At 39.6% G+C, this 23,688-nt stretch overlaps 1 protein-coding gene across 2 annotated transcripts in view; it reads right to left on the bottom strand.

Moving 5' to 3' along the window:
* LOC128734896 (protein unzipped) overlaps positions 1 to 23,688 on the bottom strand; it is a 164,130-nt gene that overhangs the window by 31,585 nt on the left and 108,857 nt on the right. For both annotated transcript variants that reach the window (XM_053829292.1, XM_053829293.1), the window contains one exon: positions 14,707 to 14,735. The gene's annotated coding sequence lies outside the window, so the exon portion shown is untranslated. The remainder of the gene's footprint in view (positions 1 to 14,706; positions 14,736 to 23,688) is intronic.

Raw genomic sequence — 23,688 nt, forward strand, 5'->3', positions numbered from 1 at the left:
GATATTCCAGAATATCCCTGGTTGATTCTACGGTAACTCAAAACTGGCCATTTTGCATTCTCTTCAATAATATGGCAAATGGGGTATCAAATCTACAGAGACTGTAGATTACAGAGGCGCCGAAACACTCAAAATCCGCAAAATTTTGAACGAAAGCGGAGAGTTACCTTTATTTATGATGGTATTCTCCGTTTTGTTTCAAAATTTAGCGGATTTTGAGTGTCTCGGCGCCTCTGTAATCTACAGTCTTTGTAATCAAATCAAAGGATTTTTCAACGCGAGTATTTGGGTGGACTTTTTGATGTATTTTGTGTCGATCTAGACATTCCGGAATATCAGTTGTCGGTTCTTACTTACTTACTTAATTGGCCTAACGTTTTACGACAAGGCCTGCGCAGAATAATTTCTCCATCTGTTTCGGTTCATGGCAACTGATCTCCAGTTCCGCGGGCACCCAGTGCTCGCCAGATCTCGCTCCACCTGGTCTAGCCACCTCGCTCGCTGTGCCCCTCTTCGTCTTGTTCCTACCGGATTTGATGCAAAAACCATTTTTGCAGGATAATTGTCCGGCATTCTAGCAACATGTCCTGCCCAACGTATCCGTCCAGCTTTAACCGCTTTCTGAATACTTGGTTCGCCGGAGAGACGCGCTCTCTACCTCTACGCTCGATACTCACCGTACTCTTGCACTCCGCCAAAGATGGTTCTTAGCACCCGCCGTTCGAAAACTCCGAGTGCTCGTAGGTCCTCCTCTAGCAGTGTCCACGTTTCGTGCCCGTAGAGGACAACCGGTCTAATTAGCATTTTGTACAGTGTGCACTTTGTACGGGGGCTCAAATTGTTCGACCGCAAGTGTTTGTGGAGTCCGTAGTAGGCCCGATTTCCGCTGATAATACGTCTTTTCATCTCACGGCTGGTATTGTTGTCCTCTGTTGCCAGTGAGCCAAGGTATACGAGCTCGTCGACTACCTCGAACTCATCCCCGTCGATTACCACGGTACTGCCCAAGCGAGCCCTGTCGCGCTCGGCCCCGCCCGCCGGTGTATTATTCGTTTTAGACGTATTTATCTTCAATCCAATCTTCTCTGCTTCGCGTTTTAGTCTGGTGTACTGATCTTCCACCGCCTCAAATGTTCTGCCGACAGCATCCACGTCGTCAGCAAAGCAGATAAATTGACTGGATTTATTGAAAATCGTGCCCCACATTTCGATCGCCGCTCGTCTTATAACACCTTCAAGCGCAATATTGAATAGCAGGCAGGAATGGCCATCTCCTTGTCGAAGTCCCCTGTGAGATTCGAGTGGGTCCGACAATCCACCCGAGATTCTCACACAGCACTGGATCCCATCCATCGTAGCCATGATAAGTCTAGTAAGCTTACCCGGAAAGCCGTTTTCGTCCAAAATTTTCCATAGCTCTTGTCGGTTTACGCTATCATATGCGGCTTTGAAATCGATGAACAGGTGGTGCGTGGGGACTCGGAATCTGCCGCAGGGTGAAGATTTGGTCCGTTGTAGACCGACCCTCTATGGAACCGGCCTGGTAACTTGCCACAAATCTATTGGCTATTGGCGATAGGCGATGAAAGATGACTTGGGACAGCAGTTGTCGGTTCTACGGGAACCCGAAATTGACCATTTTGAAGTATCAAATCACAGGGGTTTTCAATGCGAGTTCTTGGGTAGACTTCTGGGTGTATTTTGAACCGATCTGGACATTCCGGAATATCCGTTATCGGTTTTACCGGAACTCTAAATTGGTCATTTTCAATTTTCGTCAGTAATACATAGCAAATAAGGTATCAAATCACAGGATTTTCCAATATTGACATCCAAAAGTTAACTCAAGAGCTCGTGTTAAAAAATCCTTTCATTTGACCCCATTTGCCATATTACTGAAGATAATTCAAAATGACCAATGTTCGAACCCTTCTCAACGTACCATGGACACAGGCTGTGGGAAGCTGGATATGTGGAAATCCGTTCCGTCGGTAGGTTCAACCAAATCCCGAAAAATTATAGCTCACGCGGGTTTGTGAAAACTAGTGTTTATTCGCTCCCAGAAAATTTTATTTTTGTAAAAAAGAAATTATAGATGTATTTGACCGATAACCCACAAGCTGCCGAGAACTACGCGCGAGTACTGAATGAGGCACTGCCTTCTTCCGAGGAGTTAGGTGCTTCAAACCTCGAAAACGGGTGGGGCAGAATACCCTCGGCCATCGGAGAGGCACTAGGGTTTGAACCTCGAAGTACACAAAATGATGGGGTTTGATGGGGAATGCCAACAAGCGGTGGAGGAGAAAAAACTGCTTGGAAAAATTATCTAAGTATTGTCACTAGAGAGAACCTGGCCAAGTACCGACGAGCTAGGAAACAGTTGGCCACGATCCTGAGGAGGAAAAAGCGCCAGAATGAGGACAGAGATCGTGAAGAATTAGAGCAGCTATTCCAGCTAATGAAACGCGCAAGTTTTATGAGAATGTGAACCAAACTCGGAAGGGCTACACACCGAAACCTGACATGTGTAGGGACGAGGGGGGAATCTAATTACAAACGAGCGCGAGGTGGTCGACAGATGGAAGCAGTTCTTCGATGAACACCTCAATGGCGCAGTCGCAGAAGGAGGCGGAACGGAAATTAACCTAGGAGCGCCCATAGAAGATAGTAATGTCCTAGCACCTGATCTCCAAGAAGTCAAACGAGAAATCGGGCTGCTGAAGACCAATAAAGACGAGGGAAGGACCGCCTACCGGCAGAGCTTTATAAACATGGCGGCGGAGAAACTAGCAAAGCTAGCAAAGGCTCTACACTGGGTTATTTCGAGGATTTGGGAGGAGGAAAAGCTACCGGAGGAATGGATGGAAGGAGTGGTTTGTCCTAGTGGCTAGACTGCTGCAGCTATCGTGGTATAACACTGGTAAACGCCGCCTACAAGGTACTCTCCCAGATCCTGTTACCGATAGCACAAGGTTTCGTAGGGAATTATCAGGCGGGCTTCATGGGGGCTCGCGCAACTACGGACCAAATTTTTACTATCCGACAGATCTTGCAGAAATGTGGGAAGTGCAACGTGCCCACGCATCACATCTTTATTGATTTCAAAGCAGCATACGATACAGTCGATCGAGACAAGCTATGGCAGATAATGCATGAACACGGTTTTCCGGACAAACTGAAGCGACTGATCAGCAGGCTTCATTCTCGGTTTTTTGCTCAGTAGATGCTCAATTGACTACAGTGCCCCAACTAAACAGAATTCGAAAAACTACTTTTTCGAATTCTGTTTAGTTGAGGCGCTGTAGTCAAATAAGCATCTACTGATCAAAAAACCGAGAATAAAGCCTGCTGATTAGAGCTACATTGGATCGAGTGATGTGTTTCGTACGGATCTCTGGGACACTCTCGAGTCCCTTCGAGACGCGGCGAGGGTTTAGACAAGGTGACGGTTTATCCTGTATGCTGTTCAACATCGCTCTTGACGGGGTGATCCGACGAGCGGGCATCGGAATGAGAGGCATGATTTTTACCAAGGGTAGCCAACTTCTAGGCTTTGCAGATGACTTCGATATCATAGCCAGGAACTTTGCGACGGCGGAGGCAATCTACGCCAGATTGAAAGCGGAGTCTAGGAGAATTGGGTTAAAAATAAATGCGTAGAAGACCAAATACATAAAAGGAAGAGGCTCAAATGAAACAAACGCGCGCCTCCCACGGACGGTAATCGTTGACGGCGACGAACTAGAAGTGGTAGAGGAGTTCGTGTATTTGGGATCGCTGGTGACCGCGGACAACAACGCAAGTAAGGAGATCCAGCGGCGCATCCAAGCGGGAAATCGGGCCTACTTTGCCCTTCGTAAAACGCTACGATCAGGAAGCGTATGCCGCCGCACGAAGTTAACAATATACAAAACTCTTATTAGACCGGTAGTTCTTTATGGACTTGAAGCCGTGACGCTGCTCACGAAGGACATACGCGCCCTTGCCATGTTCGAACGGAAAGTACTGCGGACGATATTTGGCGGAGTACAACCTGAAAGCGGAGAGTGGCGGAGGTGTATGAATCACGAGCTACAGGCACTGCTTGGGGAGACTCCCATCGTACATCTAGCGAAAGTTAGCAGGCTACGGTGGGCCGGACACGTCGTAAGGATGCCGGACGACAGTGCGACGAAAATAGTCCTCTTCAACTGCCGGTGGGGTTGGAACAGGGGGGCCCAACGTGCAGGATGATTCGACCAGGTCGAAAGCGATTTGCGACTTCTGAGACGACTAGATTCATTCTTATTGATCTCAAATGAAATGGATAACTTCATTGCGCATTCTGTTAATCATATTTCTAGTTTTATTTCACATGCTACTTATGACGTTAAAAAAATGCCACTGCGATATCTCCGGTATAAATGCCGAAAATATATTGGTTTGTGCAATGGCAGGTGGAAATCGAACCCCCTCTTGATTGCAGATCACAGTTCCCTTAGGGCACCCTTCTATTAGGTAATCTAATATCTAGTTTTGTTGCGCTCTTCCAGTTTTACCAATCCACAGACTTATTCAGCGACAATATTGTTTTTGTGAGACTGCTCTTGTTTTGCGCTACTTCTTTTAATTTTTACCTTGATCTTTATTTGTACTAGAATCGTTGAAATCGGTTGAATGGTTCCGGAGAAAATCGTATCATGTGTTTTGCTTATAACTTTTAAACAAAAAGTCAGACCAAAATTTAGTTTGAATCAGTCTTGGCTTGCTGGCAGACCTTTATTTCATTCGTTACAAAATACTTTCACAAAGAAGAACAAAAGCATTTTTCGACGTGAAGCTCCAAATAAATTTTAGATTTTGCTAAGACGTTTGCTTAATTACTCTAGTGCCTGCTGTTTGCCGTCATTTCTTCTGTTTTCTTTTCATTTAGATTTTTTTCCGACACCATTCCATAATGATATGCAGTTAACGAACACGATCCCGATCACGCAATTGCAACCAATTACTTTAAAAGCCCTTATTTGCACAACGCCTTCGCATTGCATATTCCACTCATACATGATCTCATTGGTCGAGAGTGATTTGCCCAGAACACACAATCCGTTGGAGCACAGAGGAAAAAAAAAGAAAACAAAATATGTTTCAAGTATCAACAGCACACAATATCGAAACCATTTGTCACGTATTAGCGCGCGCGTTGCTGTGGCGGAGTGCCTTTTTTGCTGGCCGCCGCACCGTTTCGTTCCCATACGATACGAGTTCCCGAGAGGTGATTTATTGAAAATTGAAAATTCACAACCGACAAACGGAATAAATTATCATAATATTCATGGAAATGCATTGAAACGTGCGGTCATTCGGTTCGGGCTTTTTTTGTCATGTACCAAGAGTGGCGCTTCGTAAGCCAACCACGAAATGCGTCCTTTTTGTGCAAGCGCGCATCAACAGATCATATCTTGCGCAAAACGGGAATACCGATTGACCACTTTTGGTGGGAGGCCGCTTCGCCCCTTCAGGGCGATTTTGTTTCAGTTCGCGTACGCGTCTGGAAGCAATAAAATACGACGCACGGCGTTCTTTTGGTCAGTCGAAACTACACGAATAAACCTGAGAATCAGAGAGATGGGATGGATTCATTTCGTATCGAATGACCACTTAATTTATTGCTGTCACGATTAATATTTTTTATTGACATCGATTAATTACACGCCTGAATTGCGCGATTGCGCCACTTGTCGGTTGTAAGTTTGTTTAAAAATGAATGTAGAATGCGATAATTACGTTTTTGCCGTGAACCGTTTTGAACTCATAAATGCCATCATTAGGTACGTGCGTTGCTTTGCTGGGCTGTCATTGAAGACTGTACTGTACAACTGTGCAGGAGCAATTATCTGAACGCAACAATAACATCAGTAGCGTTGTTTTGTATCCATTTTAAAAGTCATAGTCATAAAAATCTAATTGATTTAGGTTCCAACACAATTCTTTTACAAACATAAGCATCAATGATGATGCTTGGCTAGAAACTACACAATAAATTTATTGAGCACAATCAAATACCGATAAAACCCGGCTGATCAAAAAATCATCAATTTATAGTCATCCTACGCAGAGGTTTTCGGGACACGTGGCTCTGGAAAGGTTCATGATTTGTTCGAATTTCCAAGCTCACGTCTGTCTGTCTGTTACATTTTACCGGAACCATACGGAACATTCACCCTGGTGTAGGTGCTTTGAGTACACAGCACGAATGAAAGTCAACATCTAGATCGAAAAAGTGGTACCCACCTACCATGGTGAGAATACAGAAGAGAAACCATGCAGAACAGTACTGTGGAAAACATCGTATCGTATTTGTTCTGAGCAAAGCAATTAACATATTAACGACAACGAAACAATCATCGTTTGCGGTGCGTTGGAAATTCAAACACGGTGGGTTTGAAAATCAGCTTTCAATGGAAGATTTTTTTGAGAACATTGGCGTCTTGTCTATTCCTACTGTAGTTTCATACAAAAGTGAAACTGCAGTGTCAACTGTGGCCTTAACGACAGGTTTGTTTGCACAATTAATAGCAAAATATCACTTAACCCCACCTAGCATCATCAACATCCATTCAACGTCGCGTCAGTGAAAAGCGTTCGCTCATAGTCCCGTACCTAGGCGCTTAGTGTGTTTTTTTGCCAGAGCAGCTAATTTGCCATCATGATGGGTGAGTGAAAAGGAAATAACGGCTGCATCCGGTGCGATGCTTATCTAAGGCTAGCAGTTAGGTACGTTACGTAGTTACGCTGTACGAAGCGTAATTGTCATTTGCACAGCCCTAATGCGAAGTTGTTCCGTTGTGTAATCGGTGTCGGTGAGAACATTGTTTGCATTGGAAATTTACATGCATTAATCTTGTTTTAATGAGTTTCACTCTGTATAAAGTTCAACGGGTCAACAGAGAGGTTGAATACGATGAACTACCTTTTACGGTAGATTTAAAGGGTGAAAACCCCTGCAGATTTTTGGTTTGAGAACCAAACATCAAATTGGAAATTTTAAAATGTACAAGCTGTATACCGTTATTGCGAATAAATTTCATTACTCAGCATAAAAGTAGGTTCTAAAAATACACTTGCCGAAAACTTCAATACAGCATAAAACGCTAGCTCTGCTAATAAATTATTTGCAAAGCATGAAACTCAAGCCAATCAAGCCTGGAAATACAATCCCTGTTTTTCCGCCTGCCAATTCCAATGTTTACGTACGTTTACGTATCCTTCATCGACATCGGTAAAAACCCGGTCAGCAAAAAACCCACACAGATACGGACCGACCCCCCTTACATAACTCTTTTCTTCGGGGAACTCAACCGAACAACATCACTCGAGACCGAGACAGACCTAGAGGGGGGTGTGTTCGGTCGCTCACGCACACCAAACTCAAACTGTTTATCTCAACAATTTCGCCTTAATAACTTATTCATGAGATCATGTACCACCACGGCAGTGACTGGATGGGAAGGAAATGCGAAGAATGCAACGAGATTGCTGTCGGAAGTAACCTCAGCTATTCCGCTGCTGTATTTCATGTTTGCCACGTTGACAAACCCTACCCTCTGCAGGAGGAAGTGTGAGGAAACAATGTTATCTCTTTTTTTTCATGCCTCTCGGCAACCGGTTACCCTTTATTTCCGCGAGTTTATTCAGTCAAAACTGTTTCACCTGTACGGTACTAGACAGAGCACATCCCCTTTGAGCAGAAAGCCAGCAGCCAGCACAGAGAATGCGACAAGGAATGCAGAAAATGAGAAAAAAAAAGTGTAACAATCCGGCCATGATTGGGAAAATCGCTCGCATGAATGTTGAGTCGTTTGCGGATTTTTTATGTCGTACCATCATCGGATAAGCTTAATGGTGTTATTGTTTTCTGTTGATTTGATAAAAAGGCATTTACTCCGTAAAGAGATGCAGAATACTTTTGTTCAAGCTTTGCACTCAGCCACTCAGATTGGCTGTGTTTTTGATAAACCGGAACAAAATATATACACTGATTGACATTGGCAGGCAGTGATGAACTAATTGTTACTTTGACGGGTATTCATTCATTCACATCATGTCACAGGTAAATAATTACAGAAAAAGTTCCATATCGAACATTCATTGTTGTTTTAGTGGACTGTGAACCAGAGACGTTTCGTGACATTGTGGCGTCCTTGGCGAAGACCCGATTTAGTACTGCCTTGTTTCTTAAATCAGTGTTCCTTCCAAGTTTATTATTTTTGATAAGATTGTAAACCACCAACCAGATTCTGAACCTGAACTAAATTCTGGACCACATTTTTCCGATTTTGTTCCAAATTTCGTAAGAAATTTAAGAATAGATTTGGACTAGGTTCTTCGGACCAGCTTTTAGATTTAATTTTGGATCAGATCCTAAAACTGGACCAGGTTACAAACCAAATTGTGGACCACATTTCTGATGATTTTTTGAGCCAGACGTTCGACCAGGAGCAGATTTTATGCAACAGGTTTTGGGTAGTTTTTTAACCACCAACCAGATTTTGGATCACGTTTTGATCCAGATTCCGGACCTGGACCATATTTTGGGCCGGTTTCAGATTTGGATCAGATTTTAGACAAAATTTGGAACCACATTTTTGAACAGATTTTGGATTGGATTTTAGACCCAGATTTTAGACATGATCTGGACCTGCATCGAATTCTGGACCACATTTTTACAAGTTTTGGGCCATATTTTGGATAAGATTTTGGACCACGTTTTGTATCACATTTTGATCAGGTTTGGATCATATTCTGAACCTGAACCAGAACATGGAATCGCATCGAATTCTAGACCAGATTTTGGACCACATTGTTATCAGATTTGGACCAGTTGATGGATTTTGGACCACATTTTTGATGAAGTATTTGACCAGATTCTGAACCTGTACAGGATTTTGGAACCTTGCCCAGACTCATGTTTCATCAGATTTTAGAACAGATTTTGAATCAAACTTCTAACAGATTCTGAAACTGGACCAGAATATAAATCAGATTTTGGGTCACATTTTTGATCAGATCTTAAACCACCAACCAGATCAGGGTTTGAACCAGATTTAGATTTAGACCAGATTTTGAACCAGACTCTGGACCTGGATTGCGGACCACATTTTTTTTTATGAAATTTTATTTCAAATTTTGAAACAAATTTGGATTAGATTCTGCACCAAATTTTGAACCACATTTTAGATCAGATTCTGGACCACATTTTTTCAGATTTTGGATCAAATTTTAAACCAGATTCTGTGACTGGATCGTGGACCATATTTTGTTCCACTTTTTGGAACAGATTGTGGACCATGTTTCGGACTACATTTTTTTCAGATGTTGGATCCAGATTATAGACCTGGTTCCAGAACCGTAGCTTGACATTGTTGCGGTATTGCCGAAGACCCGATTTGGCAACCTCTTGTTTCCTTTCGTTGTTTCTTCGAAGTTTATCATTTGGTCACATTGGCCTAAATGAAATATCATTGTTATATCCACTTGTACTGGTCAAATTATTTTGTACTTTCTTAGAAAGGAGCAAATGTGTTTTTTGTAAAGAACAAACATTTGATGAACGGGGAAATATGATATGCAAACTGTGAAAAATAACTGACTGTCCAAGGTGGGATTTGAACCCTCAATTTTCAATTTTGGGCCGCATGCGAAAAAAGTTCATCAATTTCTGAGATAGTCTATTTTGGAAAATCGATTTTAGTTTTTAAAATGCTTTTTTTTCAGAGTAGGAAATTTTTTTTTCAGTATTTCTCTTATGAAAATTCAGAACATTTTCTAAGTCTCCCACAGATCATTTATTGTAGATGCCATAATTCTCGAGTTATATTTTTTATGTAAAAAACTACAAGGTATACAGCCCTAAGGGTTGTACGAAAGGGTGACGTAGGACTATATCAGATCATCAGATCAAAGACTAATGTAAACTGCATTTCTGGCATATGTATGTTTATAGGAATCTGTAAGTGCCATTGTTTAAGTGAATGTTTAAAGGAGAAGAGCGAAATATTCATATTCAATTCTTCATTTAATGCAATGGTGGTTTTGAAAATGCGTAGACGAGGGTTCATAAATACAACGCCTGCAACTTTTGAGACATAGAAATTTCCTTTAAAAATCACTTGTGTGCATCATAAAGGTTGAAATGGTAATGAATGACCAAGTTATGTTTTATTTGTATGAGAGTCCTTATCCTCCTACCACAGGGTTGAGGGGTCTCAAACCATCATAAAATAAGAAAAATTCAAAATAAATTCATGCCTCCAAAAACCCCCACATACCAAATTTGGTGCCATTTGCTTGATTAGTTTTGGAGTTATGGAGAAATTTGTGTTTCATTTGTATGGGATCTCCCTTTCTTAAAGAAAGCAAAGGTTCTAATCCACCATAGAAAAATCCCCCCCCCCTGTTAAAAGACGGATGGGTCTCATTATACCATAGAAAAAATTCCTGCCTTCTATAACCCCCACTTACCAATTTTGGTTCTTTTTGCTTGATTAGATCTCGAGTTATGAGGAAATTTGTATATTATTTGTATGGGAGACCCCCCCCCTCTCCTAAAGAGGGGAGGAGTCTCAATTTACCATAAAAAAATTCTTGCCTTCTGAAACCCCTACATTCCAAATTTGATTCCATTTGCTTGATTAGCTCTAGATTTTGGAGGAAATTTGTATTTTATTTATATGGGAGCCCCCCTCTTAGAAGGAAAAAAAGTTCTCAGTACACCGTAGAAAAAAAATCCTGCCTTCTGAAACCTCCACATGCCAAATTTGAACGATGCTCTCACACGAGCGAGTATTAGAAGAATAACATCCAACGCTTACCATTCTGATGCACGACGCGTACGACAAACAGCTGCCGTTGCTGTGCGCAGACATTCTGCTACCTACACACTTGTGAACGCGCAGCCTCGTAGCGTTTTTCTGCATAGCCCGCTCACGAGGCAAGGCAAACAACTTGTGAGCAATCACATTCAGTGGCTTGTGAGGACTAGCGGGATATAGATTTATCTTACACCCTTTTACCCATTCATCTTACAGGAGTGCGTAAGAGTGCGAACCCTCACGCGAGTAATCGGCATCAACTGCTCGGGCTGCAATGACAAGCGAAACCGACGATCGTGGCTGTTAGGTACATACACACTCGCAAAAACACGTCACAGTGCATGAATAAATAAGAGTGAGAGTCTGAGAGGGATGCTTATGCCGGCGTGCTCGTTAGAACAAGTACGCGTATGTGAGAAAATTAGACCACACGAGTGTGTGGGCTTCTTCGCAACACTGTTTAAAACAAGCAAGCTTAAAAATGTGCTTTTTCGAGATTTCAATTAGTCAAACGTTTTTCAAATAAAAAATTTTTAAAAGAAAAATTCTGATTTATCCAAAGCTTTTCGCCGACTATGTCAGCTTAATGAAGAAAGAATTATTTGAAGATTGCCTGACAATTTTCTGAATATATGACATGAGAGTTATTTGAAGTTTCCTTTGAATTTTTTTCTCCGTGAATTCTTATCTTTTCAAATACGGCTACTGTGACTCATTATTCGTGCCTTGACGGTTGCAACTCAGGAATAAGGAAGCAGGCAGACAGAATAGAGCATATTAGGACGAGACAGGATTAAATAGCATCAAAATGACGAGCTTGCGTTGTGTTTATTGCCAATGCGAAGAAACGTATGCGTAACGCAAAGTTATTTGAATTGATGTAAGGCTTAATTGGAGATTTGAATTTTCTCCGTTTTGGGTAGAGGTCAATTATGCAATAGAACAAAAACTACAGCGCAATATGCAATACTTTTTATTAAAAATATTTTTATCATCAAATATTTTACAGATTAATGAAAATTAAATTGGCTGACTGGTTCGAATTTTCACGCGACTCAGCCAACACGAAAGCAACCACTAATGCGTGGTTGAATGACCGTTAGAAGCAAAAACTTTATAGCTTTTGTACAATTTACTTTCGTTAAGAAGAAAATCCATCCGACTATCGTGAAAACGCATTAATTTCTTCCGCTTTATGGTCCCTAATGCGCGATAGTTAACTCTCGGTAAATGGCAAAATATAATTAACCGCATTGCTGCTGTAAACACTTTGATACTTTCACGTGGGCGGAGAGAGGGCAAATCGCCTTTAGACCTTTCGGGGTTTTCTCCTAGACTCATACATTAATCCTCTAATGCTCAACTCCGCCATTTAATGGGTATTTAGCACTAAAAAGTTAAAGCGTAAGGGTTATTGGTTGATCGCTACCTGGTGAGTTTCGGCTTGCAGACATATATTCTCAAAATGAATTGTAACAAATGCTTTCAACTGTAAAATGTGATAAATAGCCAAAATAAGTCGTAAGTCATAAAAGCATGTTATACTAAGAATTGAAATCAGATAATCGAAATCTTATTTGTAAGTATTAAACTTAACATGTCCATAATTTAACATGTATATATCATAAAAAATGTACGTTTGGAAATATGATTTCCCTTAAATCAAATTTAATAATTTCATTAAACGGCACCTATAATTTTCGTTCCCATTTTTCGTTTCGTAGAACGTGATCTGCCTGTAATCTGTCATATTTTTTCTCAGTCATAACCAATTAGCCTACGGCCCCTCCTTATTCATCGGCTGGTAAGCAAATCCATCAAACTGATTGCACCAGTGGGAGTGCGGCGCAGTGCAGTGGCCCGCGTTCCTCTGGCCGCTCTTTGGGGTAGACACGCGATGCCTTTTTTCTACTATTTCTCCGAGCAAAATCGTCGGTGTGATCTTTCATCGATCGACTTATAATAATTATCAAGTTTACTGTTTTGAAACTACATTCTATGGCCGTGTATCGTTGACACGTTATAGCTCTATCTTATAGGTAGTAAGCCACTAGAGCTTATTCATTAATTTGGTCCGGTTTTAGAGCTAGCGTGATAAATATCAGTCGATATGGGTAAGGCGTTTTAGTTTACACCATATTTACAGTGATTAGCTAACACACAAAAGGTGGCACGAGTTGTGTCACGAGGTGTCTGTTTCGTAGCACAGTCCCCAGCCGGTGGCCTGTACATACCTTCGAGAAATTAATAGATTATATTGCTTGGAATCAATCTTGTATGCATTTGCAATTGCAGGATGCAATTGCCGCAGGTCTCACATGTGTTTTCCCGCGAATGGTTTGCGGTAGCATCACGTACTCCTGAACTCGCTGATTTATGGCATTTAGATTGCAGCAATTTTCTCTGTCTTAATTCACGTAGTCGCATCTGTGTGTTGTGTGCTGTGAGAACTGGCCAGGAAATATGAAATGCAAATTTCAGCCTAACAGTCAGCAGTGTATCAAATTCCTCGACCGATGTGAAACTGCAGTGTCTTTCAACCGCACCTTTGTTTTAGCTTTGAACTCGAACAACGAAAAAATGGTAATCCACGAACCATTACCGAGTCCCATTAATCACAGGCCAGTCAGCCGGTTGACGTGCTCCGCCAACGGGACCGCTTCGTTACGTCGCGTCGTCGAAAAACCGCATGTGATGCAACTGCACATCAATACCCAACAACAACCCCGATCCGGATGGGTTCCGGTTTTCGGGATTGCACATATGTGAGGGGCCTACAACAGCCTACACCGCCAGAGAGCCACAGCTATCATACGCCATAAATCTCTGCCGTCGGCAGAGCACATTGTGCTGCTGATGAAAAACCATACTTTAAATCACAATTGGAAAAAGGTCGATTTGTTGTTGTTGTTGTTGCTGTTGAAGCCGGCGATGAGATAAGTGCCATACACTACACAGTCCATAAAACGGAGCGGATTTTATTTTGTACTCGCCCCATTCACAGGGGCACAGCACATTTAATCGGAAACTTTAATCTCAATGCCTGAACTTGCCGCCGCCTGAAGTGCTAATTTTACACGTCTGCTTGGTTGTGCATTAAACCTAACAATCCGAGCATCCTTTTTCTAGAAGTGCCCTTCAAATATTTTTACTAGCCGGAAATTAACACAGCAAATGCATTGATTGTGAGGGTGATAATAAAAAATGCAACTGCTAGGTTTTTAATTATTAGAAACAGTCTATCGTGTTTGTATAGTAATTGTTCAATTCTTGCTCTTCCTAAATATAATCAGCGAATGGCGCCTAATTACGTTATCTGTTTACCATTATTTCGATTTTTGTTTGTTTTGGTTAGTGAATTCGTTTTCACATCACTGTTAAATATAGACCTTCAATCAAGCACTTGTCTGAGTTTGGTTGCTCAGCGAGTGCATTTTTCTTCCGAAAAAAAATTTCATTAAAAATAATCAATCCAAACCAGTTCGGATTGGTTGCATTTTATCAAAGCAGCTTAATAATCGTTTTAGCTCGGACTTGCAAGAATAAGCCAAAGGTTATCATTGCAAAAATTGTGGAAGGAGTCTTAGTTTGGAACTTTCTTGTAAAGTGAAACATTGTCGAATGGGCCAAAACCTGAAATAAAAATTGTCTTTTCCTAACGAACGCAATTGTGCGGTTGAAAAACTACTTTACGAGTACTGGTTCAAGTATTGATTGGACCACAAAAATATGAAGTATCATTTCCAGAGAAATATCAAAGGCTAAGAGTTACAATTTTGTATGATTTCTGTTCACTTGTAAATGCCTGTAAAACCACAATCTATATCATTGTAACAATACTGGAACTGGAACATACCTTCTTCGCTAGTGAGTTATTAATCCTCCCTGAAAATAGAGAAGTAAAAATGTTATCAATAAAAGTTTTGACTGGAAAGTAGCATAAGCTCTATTAGGATTCGACAGTGAAAGGATTCAATAAAAAGTAACACCGATTGTTTAAGGAGCAAATACGAGCGCGCAATAATGAACCCATATACCGACTCTCTTTGTGGCCGCAGATAAACAAGCAACGCACGGTTCAAAAACGGAACGTCGGATGGCCTTGAACAATTCAAGCCCTCGGCTTCGACCAACTGCTGGCTGCTTGGAGCTATGTTCGCTCGAGTTTTACATGCAAATATTGTTCTTTTGCATGCAGTGACTACTATAAAGGCAAAGCAGCAAGCAGCAACGTATTGATAGAAGCGAAAGAAAAAAAAATTAAAAAAAAAATAAAAACAAACAAACATTTCCATTTTGCTGAAACGAATCCGGCCGCCGGCCGGCCAAGACTCTTTTATGTGAGGCGGTAGAGCGTTTCGTGTTTCTCGCCAGTTTGGTATTATGATTATGCGAGATGGATTTCAAATTGTGGATTTGCCCTAGTCACGAGATCCTCCTCTCCAACAAACTTTGAAGTATATTCAATCAACAACCGGTTATGATATCATACCGAGCGAATGTAAATTGAATTGAATTTTACAGCGCGTGGCCTTGAGCAGTTCTACACGAAATATGTAGGCAATAAACTAAGGCTGATACGGGCCGGACTCGATAATTCGGGTGTTCACTATTTTTCATCTCGGATTGTCGATTTTTTTTTGCTAAAAACAAATTTTTGTATGTCATATTTTTTGTCTTTTGAGTATCACAAATGCCTATTATCAAAAAAGTCCTTTTTGGTGTTTTTTCCCAATCGATAGATCTCAGAATAGCAGAATGTCAATGTTTGGCAAGGAGTAGAGTAGAGGAGGGTTCTATCAAGTTTCGTAGGTCCTTCGGCGAGATTGGTGTCACACAGGCTTTGAAACCCGCCATCATATAAAATCAATGCGCAGTGAACGAGAAAGAAGAAAATTCGGACTAGAACAATCGGAAAAGACCCATCCCAAGTAACAATCCAATAGCAAATAGGTTTTATTAAGTAGTAATTTAACAGGTAGTAGTTTTATCAGAGCATTGCATTGCTTTATAATGGATTTCCTCAAGTGAATTTTGTTTAATTTAACTAACAGTTCTGAAGACAGAACACTTGAAGAAACACTCATATACCTGCATTATCATTCAGTTTAATTCACCTTATAAGCGGTTTTAAAGGATACCTGACTCTCATTTAAAAACGATATTTTACTGCTTCTCTAAAACTTGACAACAGTTTAATAACATACTTCTGCAAGCAAGAGTTGTTTGTTGACTTCGACTCTGCATATGATACCATCGGCCGAAAAGAGCTATTTAAAATCACGGACGAGAATAATTTCCCCGGGGTGCTGGTCAGATTGATTAAATCTACGATGGAAGGTATATTGTGTTCTTTGCGGATTTCGGGTGAACTGTCGAGTTTTTTTTTCTATCTCACAGAGGGCTTCGTGCAGGTGATGAAGGTCGCATATGGCTGCTGTTCAACTGTTTTATCCCAGCATCAGAGCATGCCTCGCGCAATACACCATACATTGTGCTACCGTTGCAACAACGATATGAACAGTAAGGTGCGTTGTCGTATCGGCAATCATTGGCATCGTCTTGATTCCGATTGCGTTCAAAGACCTGACTGCTGAGCACAATCCAGTCGTTTGCAGTTAGTTAACCGTTATGTGTGCGACCAGAAAAACGCCTTTAGCAGGGCGACAAGGGAACCCGAGTACCCAAAATTGAGATTGTCCTAGCTTTAACAATTTTAACTCCTCTAAGGTCCACAGCATTTTTAGCACCGCAAAATTCTCTGCAATGGTGGTAACTTTTTATCTTTCAATATTTTTTCACCAAATTTGGGTGATTTCCCGAAAATCTTTTCTATTTTCATAATATCTATAGATAATGGCCATATGTCTCATGGCCCCGGAGTTATTCCGAAGTTCCTTGGGGGACCGCGACATGGGTTTTTAGATAAAGTTGCCAAATATTTAAAATTTGTTTGAAATCTGTTGATTTTTGTAAATATATCATGGACTGTGGACATATCAGTTACTTTGCCGCAGTTACGAGCCATGGCGCGCAACACAACTTCCCACTTTTTACCGGAGGCTGCTTCGAAATTTCAGATGCCCGGGAGCAATTCGTCATTTGGCGACTAAATGACGAAAAAAGGTTGCCCTCATTGTGTTCATGAAAAAAAGTTTGCGGTTATAGAATGTTTCGAACAATATTTTTATTGCCGTAGAACTACGTCTTACCGCAGGTTGCCAATAACTTACTTGCACCGCACGGGTAGCTCTTGGCGAACTTTTCAAACATAAAATGGTTGCAATCGTCGATTAATAATATTTAGTCAATTTCTAACGCATTTACATTAAATCTTTTCATATCAAAAAAGAGTCTCGATTATGGCTCGGTTTCGATTTTGGCAACATAGGCGACACGCATTTGTTGCCAAATTCGAAATCCTACTGTACTTTGATTATGAATTTCCTGCTTTTTTTGGACATTGGTTGATTTTTACCTTCGGAATACGTTCGGAAAAGCTTTGATACGACCAAATATGAATGAAAGTTTCGATACGTTAATTATAGAATGAAGGAAATGGTTAGGTACGACCATAGATAAATGAAATGATTCGGTACGATCATTGTTCAATGATGCATTTGTATATGGTTCAGTACGACTATAGATTATTTAAACGGTTTGGTCCCGCATAAATGAAAACAATTGTGAAAATGGTCATAACCATGTCACTATTATAATCTTTATAATCACCATAAGATCAAAAGTTACAGTACATTCCAAAAACAGAATTTTTCAACAACGCTACCATTGATGTTATGGTTCAACCATTATCATTACGTTCATCTTATCCTACACTTCAAAAATATGTATGGAAAATCGCTCGATTTCGTATGGTGAACATTCTTAACGACCCATTGTTTTTATGGTTACTTGACAAATAACCATAACTAATATACTTGATATTATACCGGGCAACAGTTTGGATACGGTACCCAACCATTTTACAAATGGTTCTAGATTGGAAGATAGATGATAATGTTTATGGTTAGAATATAGTTCCAATTAATGCGGGGTACTGCCATTGATAAGCAAAATAATTCGGTACGATCATTATTGAAAGAAGTACATGGTTCGGTACGACCATAGATGAATTAAAAGGTTTGGTACGATCATTTATAAGTAAAATGATTCGGTACGATCATTATTGAATGAAGTGTATTGTTCGATACGACCATAGTTTAATGAAAAATTATGGATCGGTGAAACCATCACGGAGAATAAAAATGTAGTTTCAACCATATTTATGGTTGTTTTACGCACAAACAGAAATTTCATTTTGTTTCAAACTGAAATGTATGATTGAAATGGAAATATTTATAGTTATATCAATGTTAAATTCAAATTTGAATATACTATACTTTTAACTCAAACTGTTATTTTCTTGATTCAAATAGAATTTTGTTTCAAAACAACAATATTTTCAGCTTGTTATAAAAATATATGATTGAAGCTTAAAGCAATAATCATTTTGTTTGAAACAAACTGAAGTTTTTTCGCTCCGTGATAGACGAATGAAACTGCTTGATACGACCATTGATAATAAAATGGTTTTGTACGATCATTGTTAAAAAGATGGCTTTATTCTGTATGAATCAGGTACCGGATTATGTATGATGCTATTGATATATTTTTGGAAAGAAAAAATGGTTGATTCATGTGCCATTAATAACGAATAACATGAAGTTATTTTTTTCTTTATCTAGTTACACCGCATTCAGTATGCCAGGGTGCAGATATGTACGTGTCTGATGTCAGCGAAGTCTGCTATATAAAAAGGAGAGACTAAGAAGAAGATTCTAATATGTTAAATGGAAATTTAATAAACAAGAATAAGCCGAACCTCGGCTGGAAAATTCTAGAGTATCGTCTCGACAAAATCGCCAGGTAGAGAATCCTGCGGATCCTAAAAACACAATAAAGCTTGAAAAAAGGAATGAAGGCCTGTGCCTAGGCGTACGAACGAGGGGCTCACGTAGGACTACGAATGTATGTTCAATTCGACAAAGCTAGACCTTTTGTAAATGTTTATCACACAAATTTTAAATTACCGCATAGTAATAAATGCTCAGAATCATTTATATACTTTTACACAAAAATACAAGAAGACATGTTTAAATTTCCTGAATGCCCGTGCTCTATATATCAGTTTTATACGTTCCACCACTCAGACTTTCATTAGGAAACAATCACACTTCTTCTGGTGATTGGCGATGATACCGCATTTTGAAAATTTTTCTGCGGAGTAGCATTAGTCAACTCTAAGTAACTGGCTTGAAACTGGTATGCTGTTAACGAATGTTAACTGGTTTAAGGAACTTACAGTTAAACCAAAAAAAAAAATATGGGTTATTTACCACTGGTTCACATTCGTCACTTTCCATGAAAATAGTTGACATATACCACCATCTATTATGACAGGCTGGTTTAAAATTATGATTACCTTACAGATAAAATATCATCAATTAGCTAACGATTTCTGCACACTAATAGCTTTTTTTCAGTTATTTCACACTTGAGAGCGATACAATCGAAAGTAACTAAAGAATGGCATGCAATGGTAAAGACAATGGTTTATAACTGTGTACTTTCAAGACATCAAATTGGACTAGGTTTGTCGCGGTGCTAAGCATAAGCAATCTTGTTAAGAGAAGACTTTATCACTTTTTCTGGTATACTTCCCAAGCACAGATATCAAATTAATATAAGTCTGACCGTCGTAATCGTAAAGAATAGTCGACCTGTTGGGACGAGGGGGTTTTGTTGCATTTTTTTCTAAAGCTAAAGTAATCAAAATCACAGAAAACAGATGGTGTATTTAACTGTCGTCCCTGCCTGTAGAGCAAGGCGATCACAAAGATCGGGGATATCTGACCTTGAAACTTTTCGTTAATTTTCACTAATTAGTGATTGAAAAAGAATGTTATAATAGAAATCACAGAATTGCTACATCTTTTATGAATCGATCGGTATCTAAACCATGCAAATCCATTCAATTGGCAGAGCTATTAGCGTTCAAAATCTTTCATATTTTCGTGACGCTCGCATTTTTTGATTTTTTGGAATGAAACCTTGCCGGGCTCAAAAATTCACTTGACACACTAGAAGGCAGTCTAGTTTTCCGTATTACTGAAAAGACAAAAATAGCAGTTAGGTGAAGTCAAAGTTCCTTTTAGACTCACCCTGCGTGTCGAATCAGCTTCAATGTCGAAAGACCTGTAAAATTGTGTTTCCTCTCAGAAACAAAATCAATGGTATGGGGCAATACTCTAGGATATCCGTCCGTTTTTCGCCAGGTACACCTACCAGTAAATTGTGCTCTGGGCGATCCGTTACAGAGATTAACCTTCGCCACAAACTTTGTCCTAGTTTCGTCAGGAACAGCCATCTTCAGAGTTTCGTTACCATCGGAGATAACTAGTTGAATGTATGACAAAGTCGGGTTTTATTCCCAAATAAATATAATAATGCCAAAATAGTCAATAGAAAATTGTTTCGAAGCGTGTTAATTGGACATCTTTTTTACGCTTTACATTGAATACCTATGGCACAGAATATCACTTATCTTAGCATCAGAACTTGCCATCTTAGCGGTGATACGTTGTGCTACCATCGCAACAAACAACATGAACAGATTCCGACCGCGTTCAAAGACTGTCCAGCACATTCCTTACGACTAGTAATTTGGTGTCGACCGACCCCGCTCAGCCAGTAGTGTAAAGGCCCAGACACAATGCATACGGATTTTACTACGTTGCGGCAATTTGACAGTTTTTCCATGGGTGTTCTGTCAAATATCCGCAACGTAGTAAAATCCGTATGCATTGTGTTTGGGCCTTAACGATCGACAGCGACGAGTTCGAGGTAGCGGAAGAATTTGTCTACCTTAGCTCACTGAGGACGGCGGAAAACGACGCCAGTCGTAAGACTAGGAGCCGTATTATCAGTGGAAGACGTGTTTACTATGGAACTAACAAGCAACAGGCCGTATGAATAAAACAGTTTGTTTTGGTTTTTCCGAGTAAATCTTATGGCAGAGTTTCCGCTCACTCTTTTATTCATACGGCCAAATAGCTCGAGGAGGGCCGCGAGTCTTCGAACTTTTTGAGAGCGAAGAACGATTCAAAAACCCGAATTAATCCACCTAGCGGCGTGACCTAGCCTTTCTACTGCCACAATAATCATTATTTAATTTCTCAGGAACATCTATAATTAACTTGACTATATTTTTAAATATCCGTTCCGTATTCCTCAAAATCCTTATTTGCCAGTAAAATTCACAACATATTGCGTAGAATAATTATATTTTCTTTCCTTGGGTGCGTAAATACTTGTAAGCGTCATTTATGTTATTTGATGAACACCTTATTTAGTTTTATAATCGGTCGGCCTTAACTTTCGGGCTTCAGAGCCACATACGAAACTTGTTTTGAACTGACAATATGAAACATGTGTTCATAGCAGATTTATAGATATTTTTTTGAGTGGTTTTAGCCCAAAGGGTAGATTTTTTTTGATATTTTGATATTAATACCATGCGTTCAAAAGTTAGCATCTTTGAAAAACAAGAGTTCAGAAAAATTATTATTATACTTCACTTTTGAAGAAAAAGGATATCTACAACAAAATGATTAATCTCAAAATTTTACTACCGTGGACCTCCGTTCGTTTGACCGTTTTTAATCTGAACACTTTTTAATTTGAACCCCATTGGTTTGCACGACGTGCAAATTAAAAATGGTTCAAACGTCATACTCAGTATGACATCATTTGCTTATGCAGACAATGCACATAAACACGATTTGTTTGTGCTGATCTAGCGTGTTTAATCTGTTTCACTTTGCGTTTTCCCAATGATTATGGTAGAAATCCGATCAGAGAATGAATATTCGCTGCTTGCAACTGCCAACTGAATCAAACCACCAAAACAATAACAAAGAGTAGGGCAGCCAGTTCACACAAGTTCCAGCATATTTAGGGTTACCAGTTGTTCAAATTAAAAACTAACCCCGTTAGTTTGCATGAGGAATCGTTCAAACGAACGGGGGTCCACTGTATTAGTTTGCTTGGCTTCAATTTTGCAATATATCTGAATTAGAAAAAATAACTGAATAGAGCAATAAATATGAAAAAGAGAAATTGAACTTTTTCTTAGCTGGCGCTCCTTCAGATAATTATTTTTGCATGAAAATCAAAACTTGAGCTTCTTTTGAATGTACTTTCATGAAAAGATAGTCATTAGCTTGATCGCATCGTTTTTACAATGTTAGAGAGTTAGGAAAACAAGATGAGGTCGAAAAATAGTGCAAAAACTGCGCCATAAACATGCTTGAGAATGAGAAAAATGATCGATATGATTTCCAGTGCTTGTCATTTTTGATTTATTTATTAAAACATGATACATGACATAAGACATCTGTCCTTTAAAATGTCACTAACGAAAACAAATCTTACAAAGTTACTACCGTGCAACGTTTACTTCCTATTTTTCATATAACATTTCTAAGCTCTAGTATCTATGGATTGAAAAGAGCATATATTGATGCGCAAAATTTGTTTGAAATTTGTATAAATTTATTTGGAAAAATCAACTCACAAGTATTTTGATCCTATACACCACTACACTTATATACTTAAATTAACTGCTTTTCTCCGCTTTTTGCTTTTCGTGTACAATTGTGAGTAACACCAAGTGAAGAAAATGACAATTGAAATCTAAAATCAAAGAAAAGAAAAAACTTTGCAATTGAATCCCGCTATTTAATATTTATTTGCGACAGATACGTAGTTCGCCTACGACGGGCAGGCTTCATCAGTGTCTTATTTCAAAGCGTATACGTATCTGTCGCGAATAAATATCAAATAGTGGAATTTAGTCGGAAAAAGTTTTTTTCTTTTCTTCAGGGTTCAAAAACTTCAGACAATTGACATGTTTCTCACTTTTCTTGAATTTCATTGCAAATTGTCATCACATACACATACATACATACATACATACATATATCGCACACATTGAATACAATCAACATTTGATTGATACGTTTTGAATTCACACGTTTTAACGGTTTAATATACGGTGCTTAAGTGTTAAAGTTTGAATAACTTTTGAATGAACCGTCCGATTTTAAATAACTCGGTTTCGTTTGATAGATCTCAGCAGTAATTTTCAAAAATATGTTTTAAATACTACTTTTTCACATTTCTTTATGTAACTTTCAAACTACAAGTCCAATCATCATGAAATTTGAAAGTTAAGGGTTTGTAAGGCTCCTCTTTCATATGCAATCAATTTCGTTCAAATCGGTCAAGGGATCTATGAGATAATGAAGTCCCATATTTTTCGTATTTTTATACATAACTTTTGAACTAAAAGTCCGATCAGTATGAAATTCAATAGCGACCAATGGGACATCTAGACCTTTCTTTTGACACTAAGAACATTAAAATCGGTCCAACCATCTCCGAGAAAAGTGAGTGAGATTAAAAGCGTCACACACACACACACACACACACACACACACACACACACACACACACACACACAACACACACACACACACACACACACACACACACACACACACACACACACACACACACACACACACTCACACACCCACACACACACACACACACCCACACACACACACACACAGAAAATGCTCAGTTTTCGAAACTGAGTCGAATGGTATATAACGTTCGGCCCGCAGGACCTTCTTTCCATTTCCGGTTTTCCAAGTGATTTCTATACCTTTATACTATACATTTATATAGTAGAAAGGCAAAACGGTATACAAAA

The sequence above is a fragment of the Sabethes cyaneus genome, chromosome 2 (genome assembly GCF_943734655.1).
Source record: "Sabethes cyaneus chromosome 2, idSabCyanKW18_F2, whole genome shotgun sequence".
NCBI classification, from domain to species: Eukaryota; Metazoa; Arthropoda; class Insecta; order Diptera; family Culicidae; genus Sabethes; species Sabethes cyaneus.